This window comes from Nannospalax galili, unplaced genomic scaffold (assembly GCF_000622305.1).
Source record: "Nannospalax galili isolate Female #2095 unplaced genomic scaffold, S.galili_v1.0 scaffold216, whole genome shotgun sequence".
Classification (NCBI taxonomy): domain Eukaryota; kingdom Metazoa; phylum Chordata; class Mammalia; order Rodentia; family Spalacidae; genus Nannospalax; species Nannospalax galili.
In genome coordinates this window covers 3,229,849-3,236,575 of record NW_008339003.1, presented here as the reverse complement: position 1 = coordinate 3,236,575, position 6,727 = coordinate 3,229,849, and the positions used below count along the sequence as shown (strand labels likewise).

General features: G+C 40.6%; 1 protein-coding gene and 1 long non-coding RNA gene across 2 annotated transcripts in view; both read right to left on the bottom strand.

The window, feature by feature from the left end:
* Positions 1-6,727, bottom strand: part of Ank2 (ankyrin 2) — a 675,290-nt gene that overhangs the window by 457,069 nt on the left and 211,494 nt on the right. The window lies entirely within an intron of this gene.
* LOC115070505 overlaps positions 3,207-6,727 on the bottom strand; it is a 5,028-nt gene continuing 1,507 nt past the window's right edge. The window contains exon 3 of the long non-coding RNA XR_003849659.1: positions 3,207-5,180. This is a non-coding gene — a long non-coding RNA (uncharacterized LOC115070505). The remainder of the gene's footprint in view (positions 5,181-6,727) is intronic.

Here is a 6,727-nt window from a genome sequence, read left to right as displayed (position 1 = left end):
TATATATATATGCGCATACACAGAAAACTTTCTCCAAATTAGTAATATCTTCACTTTCTGGAAGATGAAAATTGAGAATTTTTTATTAAAAAATAAAGTGCTGTAGTTGGGCTGGAGAGATGGCTCATTAGTTAAGAGCACTGGCTGTTCTTGCAGAGGACCTGGGTTCAATTCCCAGCACTCCCATGGCAGCTAATGACAATCCTAACTCCAGGTCCAGAGGATCTTATGCCTTCTTCCTACCTCTGAGAGCATTTCAGAACATGAAACACTACGGGTACACTTACATAAAATACACATAAAATAAATGCATATAAATAATAAATAAAATACACATAAAAAAATTATATATTTTTAAAATAAAAAATTAAGTGCTGAGATGAAGTATATTTAGTGAATGCCATGTATTATATGTTATTTTGGAGATTCAGAAAATTCACAATCTGAAAGGTTCTGAGACACAAGAAGCAGAGGAAGCTGCTTGACTCTAACATACTGGTCCTGATTTGTTTAATCAAGAACATCTAATGTTTTGATCATCTGTCTATTAATATCTCGTGAACCTCTAGTGTTCTGCATAAAACAGAAGACTTAGGAAAGACTTATTGATGAGTATGTTACAAAAATGCAACAGTCCCAGTTGGGCATAGTGACTGACACATACCTTTAATCCCAGGATTCCAGACGCAGAGGCAGACAGATCTCTGTGAGTTCGAGTACAGCCTGGTCAACATAGCAAGTTCTAGGCCAGCTGGGGCTACAGGAGACCCTGTCTTAAACAAGCAAACAAAGCAACAGTCCTTATAAAATGAGTGCCGACATTAACTGTAAGTCATTTATGTTACTGTATATTTTTATTCACTAACATTTCTACTTAAAAATTCTTCCAGAAGGACCTGGAAAATCCAGTAGAATAGACACTGCTGTGTGCCTGAGGTTGAATGACAGGGCAGAGGACATGGCTAGCAAATGTTACAAAATATTACTGTTGTAAAAGACCATCACTCATTTTGGGCACAAAAATCTCTTCTGATTTGTACCCTAAGGGCCCAGTAGGTGCAGGAAAAATTGCATTGACAACAGACAGATAATTGACTCCAGCTTAAAACAGCCAGCTTGCCTTTGGCAAAACAGCCAAATGGATCTTGAAGATAGCAATTATTTATAGCCCTTGGATAAACTGAGTTTTATTTTAAAAAACACCTAGTGTTTGTGTGTGCAAAAATTTTGACTCAATGGGTGTTTTATGATTTCAGTGGCTTTTGAGAATAGAATGTGGGATTAAGTCTACCTTATTTAGAACAGCATGTTCAAAGATGACTTCCGGATATGTTACAGTGTCCCACTGCCTGTGTAACTCCAAAAAGTAGCTGATAATTCAGTTTTCACAAATCTTTCACAAACAGTGGGAGGACGTGTAAGGGAGCGCTGCATTAGCGCCAGTAGAACTCACCTGGAACTTCTGGGCTGTAACCATCGTGCCACTGCCCCAAACACCCTAGAAAGAAAACCTCTCCAGGTGAGCTAGGCATGGCCGCACACACGTGATCCCAGCAAGTGGGAGGCAGAAGCAGGAGGACGCAGCAAGTGTGAGGCAGGCTGGAGGTAGAGAGTAGTTAGGTCTCATCTTGGAAGAGAAGGGGAGGAGTGAGAGGAGGGGAAGAGGGAGGGGAAGGGGAGGAGGAGGGAAAGGAGGAGGAGGGGGAGGAAGGGGAGGAAGAGGAGGAAGAGGAGGAAGAGGAGGAAGAGGAAGGGAAGGGAGGAAGGGGTAAGGAGAAGGAGGAAGAGGAAGAAAAGGAGGAAGAAGGGGGAGGAGGAGGGGGAGGAAGTGGAAGCAAAAACTGAATCCAGGAAAAGTTGTTCTCTTAGTGCTAGCGAAGAGGACTAAGAACAAGCTGGAGCACAGCCCAGATAACTCAAGGGCTCAGGAGGCATCTCCCCATCAGCATATTAATTCCCAGTCAATAGATGTGCATAAGAATGGTCCAACTCATTCATACATTATTTATTATTGGATAACAAATAAAAAGCATGAATGAAGATAAAGAAACAGCCATGTATAGTGGTATACTCCTCTAATCCCAGACTCTGGAGGTTGAGGCAGGAGGACTGCTTTGTGTTTGCGACCAGCCTGAGCCATACTATAAAACCTTGCCTTAAAATCAAAACAAAAACAAAAGCAAATTTTAAAACGATGAGGCTGGTGAGATAGTTCAGCAGGTAAAGGCACTTACTACCAAGCCTAAGGACCTGAATTTAATGTCTGGAACACACATGATGGAAGGAGAAAGCCAGCTCTTACAAGATGTCCTCTGGCCTCCACACATGCACTGTGATCTGGGCACACACACAATAAACAAATAAAAAAAAATTAAAAGAACAAAAATAATTTAATTAAAAAGGAATACACCAGGTGTGGTGGTGGTGCACAGCTTTATTCACAGTACTTGGGAGGCAGAGGCTTCCCAAGTACTGTGAACAAGGTGGATCTTGTATATATATTAATATACAATTATATATAAAGAATTTAATTGGAGTTACTTTACATCAGAGATAATGATCCTCCAAGAAGCTGTAGGTTGTCAAATAAAAAGCCCTGTGTCAGGTTTAGGGTACCTTCCCTCAAGTTGTTGGTCAGGGATGTCATGGAGACAAAAAAAAAAACCAGTACCCATTCTTGTCATTGCTCTTGGTTGCCCACTAGAATGTGTTGATAAGACCCTGTTACTTGTTAATTTTCTTAATTTCATCTTGGAATGCTATTGTCATGAACTATCCAAAAAAATTTTTTTAATGTATGTGTGTGTGCATGTGTGGTATGTGTGTGTATGTGTGTATACATGGTTCTTTATGGCTTGTCACTTTAAAAACAGTTCCTTCTCCAAAACAAAATTAGTTGGATTATTAATATGCCATATCTCCATTAAGCCATAGGATTCTTGACTGCCCACCACTACCTTTATTATTGTCATTTATTATTATTATTATTATTATTATTATTATCATTATTATTTTGGTCTTTTTGAGACAGGGTCTCCCTATAGACCCAGCTGGCCTGGAACTCTCTATGTAGACCAGGCTGGCCTCAAACTCACAGAGATCCATCTGCCTCTGCCTCCTCAGTGCTGAAACTAAAGGTGTGCACCATCACGCCTGGCTATATTATTATTTTTATTATTACTATTTATTGTACTTTGGGTGTTTGTTTGAAACAGGGTCTCATTCTGTAACCTAGTCTGGCCTTGAACTCACTTATAGACCAGGCTAGCTTCAAACTTACTACAGCCCTCTTGCCACAGCCGACAGAGTAGGGGATTAGAGGAACCATCACTTCCTTTTAAATTGTATTCTGGGGCTGGAGAGATGACTCAAAGATTAATAGCAACCTAAATTCAGTTCCCAACACCTATGTCAGTAGCTCACAACTGTCTGCAACTCCAGCTCTAGAGAATACGATGACTTCTTCTGGCCTCCACAGGCAACTGCACTCACATAGACATCCCCCTACATGCATACACATATTTTTTTAAATAATAAGAATAAATCTTTAAACAGTATTCCTTCCAAGATCACTCATATATGTCCATTACCTGGGGAAGTTGACTGTACTAAAAGACTGCAGGATATTTTCTGAAATTATTAACTGAAATTTAAAATCTGCTCTACTGTGTTGTTTCTTAACAGTGATGATCTAGACAACCATATTGTACAAGTTGATGAGGGCTTTTTTAATCTCTAGAATCAATAAATATAATGCTTAAGACCATGTGTTTTATCATGTGCAGGTGTCTACAGACCTCATTTTTATCAATATAACTTAAACTATCACATTAAAGTTTGTTAAATGAATTTCTGCTAAGCTGCTAGGAATTTCTAACTTAGGAAACTATTAACCTTGCTGTGTCTTAAGTAGGGTTACCAGTACTCCTAGTTTTGATTTTCATCTGCCTTAAGAAAAATACAAGTTAGGGCTGGGAGTAAGTCAATTGGTAGAGTGCTTGTGTAGTATACACAAATGCCTGGGTTCTATTCCTGGTTCTGCAAAAATCAATATAGCGGCCCAAGCCTGGAATCCCAGCACCTGGGAAGTGGAAGCAGGATCAGAAGTTCAAGGTTATTCCTGGCTACATACTAATTTGAGCTACATAGTATGCCTGAGCATGTCTCATAAAAAAACCCCAAATTAGAATATAGGTACACCTAAATTAAAGTATTATTTGTGTACACAGAGTAAGCACAATCAGTCCTCTCAGGTTCGGAACCTAGAAAATCTACCCCTTTCCTTCAGACTATTTTAAAACCAAGCTCTTTTTATCTCCCATCAGAATTATTTCTTCCATTTTGGTTACTCAGCAAAATTTTATGTTAATCGGTGCTTAAAAGCCATCAACAGAACAAAACATCTAACTTCATACACACAAGTGAGCTTTTATTACCTCATTTACCTATATGATTGTGCTGTGTATTGAGTATCTCCTTCAAAACTTGATGCTAAAATTTAATTGCCATTACAACAGTATTAAGAGGTGGGACATTTAAGAAGTGACTGGGCCTTGAGGCCTCCCCCTTTTGAGTAGATTAGTGCTATTATTGCAACACTACATTCTGTATAAAGGATCCGTTCAGGTTGCTTTTTATCTCTCTTGTCTATACTTTGCCCTTCAACTATGAGATGATGTAGCAAGAAGATCCACACAAGATGCTGCCTTTGATCTTGGGCTTCCCACCTTTCAGAGACATGAGCCAATGAATTCCTATTCATTATAAAACACCCAGTCTCAGGGGTTCTTGTATCAGAACACACAGAAAAAGATGTTCCAATAAATTAAGACAGGTAAAAAACAATGTAAGTCATGAGACAACATAATATGCTTTAGCTGCTACCCGGGAACTAAACGATGTATTAAGACACATCAAATACTATATCTTCAGGTACTTTTGCTCCATTTCCATATCTGAATCTGAGAACTGGAGGTGGCAACAATGTTATTGGCCTGCAGCAAACACCCATTATAAACTTTCATATATTCACAGGTGCTGGGCTTCTCAGTCAACCCTTTCTTCTGTTTACTGATTTCCCAGACTCAAAATCTACTCCAGTGCAGACTGAAGGGAACACGGAATGGCAATTCTGCATAAGTAAGAAGTGGTCACCCACTTGTGATACTTCAGCCATTGTCCTGTAAAAGATACACACACAGTCACCAGAGTAACAGCACAGAAGTCTGAGGAAGACATCTGATTCCCACAATATTAATGCAGAGAAAGCAAAGGGTTTCTATGTTTTATTTAAAAGCACGTCAAGTTATTGAAACAGTGCCTGGTACATATGTGATATCCAATAAATATTGAGTGATGAACAAACGATGTTCTGGGTGCTTCTTCAAGTTCTACCATACTTTTTCACATAGCACGCTCATTCTCCCAGCTGTTATCACACAGCAGTCCTAGTGGAACATGCTGATTATTGCTTTTTACTAAGGCACTGAGAAAGGCTCAAGCAGAGGTCTTATCCTGAAGAGAAGCCTCCTCCTCTGTCATGCCAGTTCTGCTGTGGCATCTGAGTCACCTTCATTTTTGATACCCTAGCTACACAACTAATACTGTTACTTCCTGGAATCTGAGCCGATTATAGGAAATACCCTCCTTTGAGCATAAAACTCCTTTTTAAAAAGGTGGTACAATGTCTTCTCTTTGAAATCTGGGGAATAGGTCTGCGTACTTTCATTGTTTCCAAACAAATACAATATAGTTACTTTAATCTCCTGAATCAAATTTCTTTCTGGCACTGCCTCCCACAGGGTCAAGCAAGCCTACTGATAGGTGACAACCCTCACAGGTATCTGGAGATGCTGATAAAGGAATCAACTGGTCATTTCTTTGTCCTGTCACAATGAAATTAGGTACTGCCTTCTCCCAAAGACCTGCCACCCTCAAGCACCTATCATCAGCAACCTTGTTAGTACCCAAAGCCGAGGACAATGGCTGCTGTTCATCCTCACCCCATCTCCCAGCAAAGCAGAACACAGCAAATATCATCACATCCCATGGCCAAGCTCTGTCCCTAATCCACTTGCTGCCCTCACTGAGGGAGTCCTGAGATAGAGGAAGTTTCACCCAGAAAAACATGTATCTGTCCCAAACATCAGCCTTGGGTGTCCAGAAGAATGTGATCATGGACTACTATAGCACCTTGAATGCTGATTGGGGAGGAAGTGAGGAGACAGATGCTGTGTGTGTCAGTGTCTATAATGTGCCACAGTGAAACAAACACAGAAGTATACAAAGCAAGCACTCCACTACTGCCGTCTTCAAAATGTCTTCTATCTGTTGCAGTCATGTGGAATAAAGGGAATCTGATATGTGCTGAAAGCCTTCCAAACAGAATCGAGAGGTTGCAAGGTGGGGCAGTGGTGGCACACACTTTAATCCCAGCACTCGGGAGGCAGAGACAGATATCTATGATTTTGAGGCCAGTTTGGACTACACAGTGAGTTCTATAACAGTCAGGGCTATATAGTGAGACCCTGCCTCAAACAAAAACAAAAAGAGGAGAAGGAAGGGAGGAAGGGAGAAAGGGAGGAAGGGAGAAAGGGAGGGAGGGGGAAGAAAGGAAGAAGGGAGGGAGGGAGGGCAAAGGGAAGGGAAGTGAAAGGGGAAAGCCCAGAACTGAGGTTTTTAAATGAGGAGGTCTGGATGTCCCCCAAAATTGAGATCTGGTGGGAGG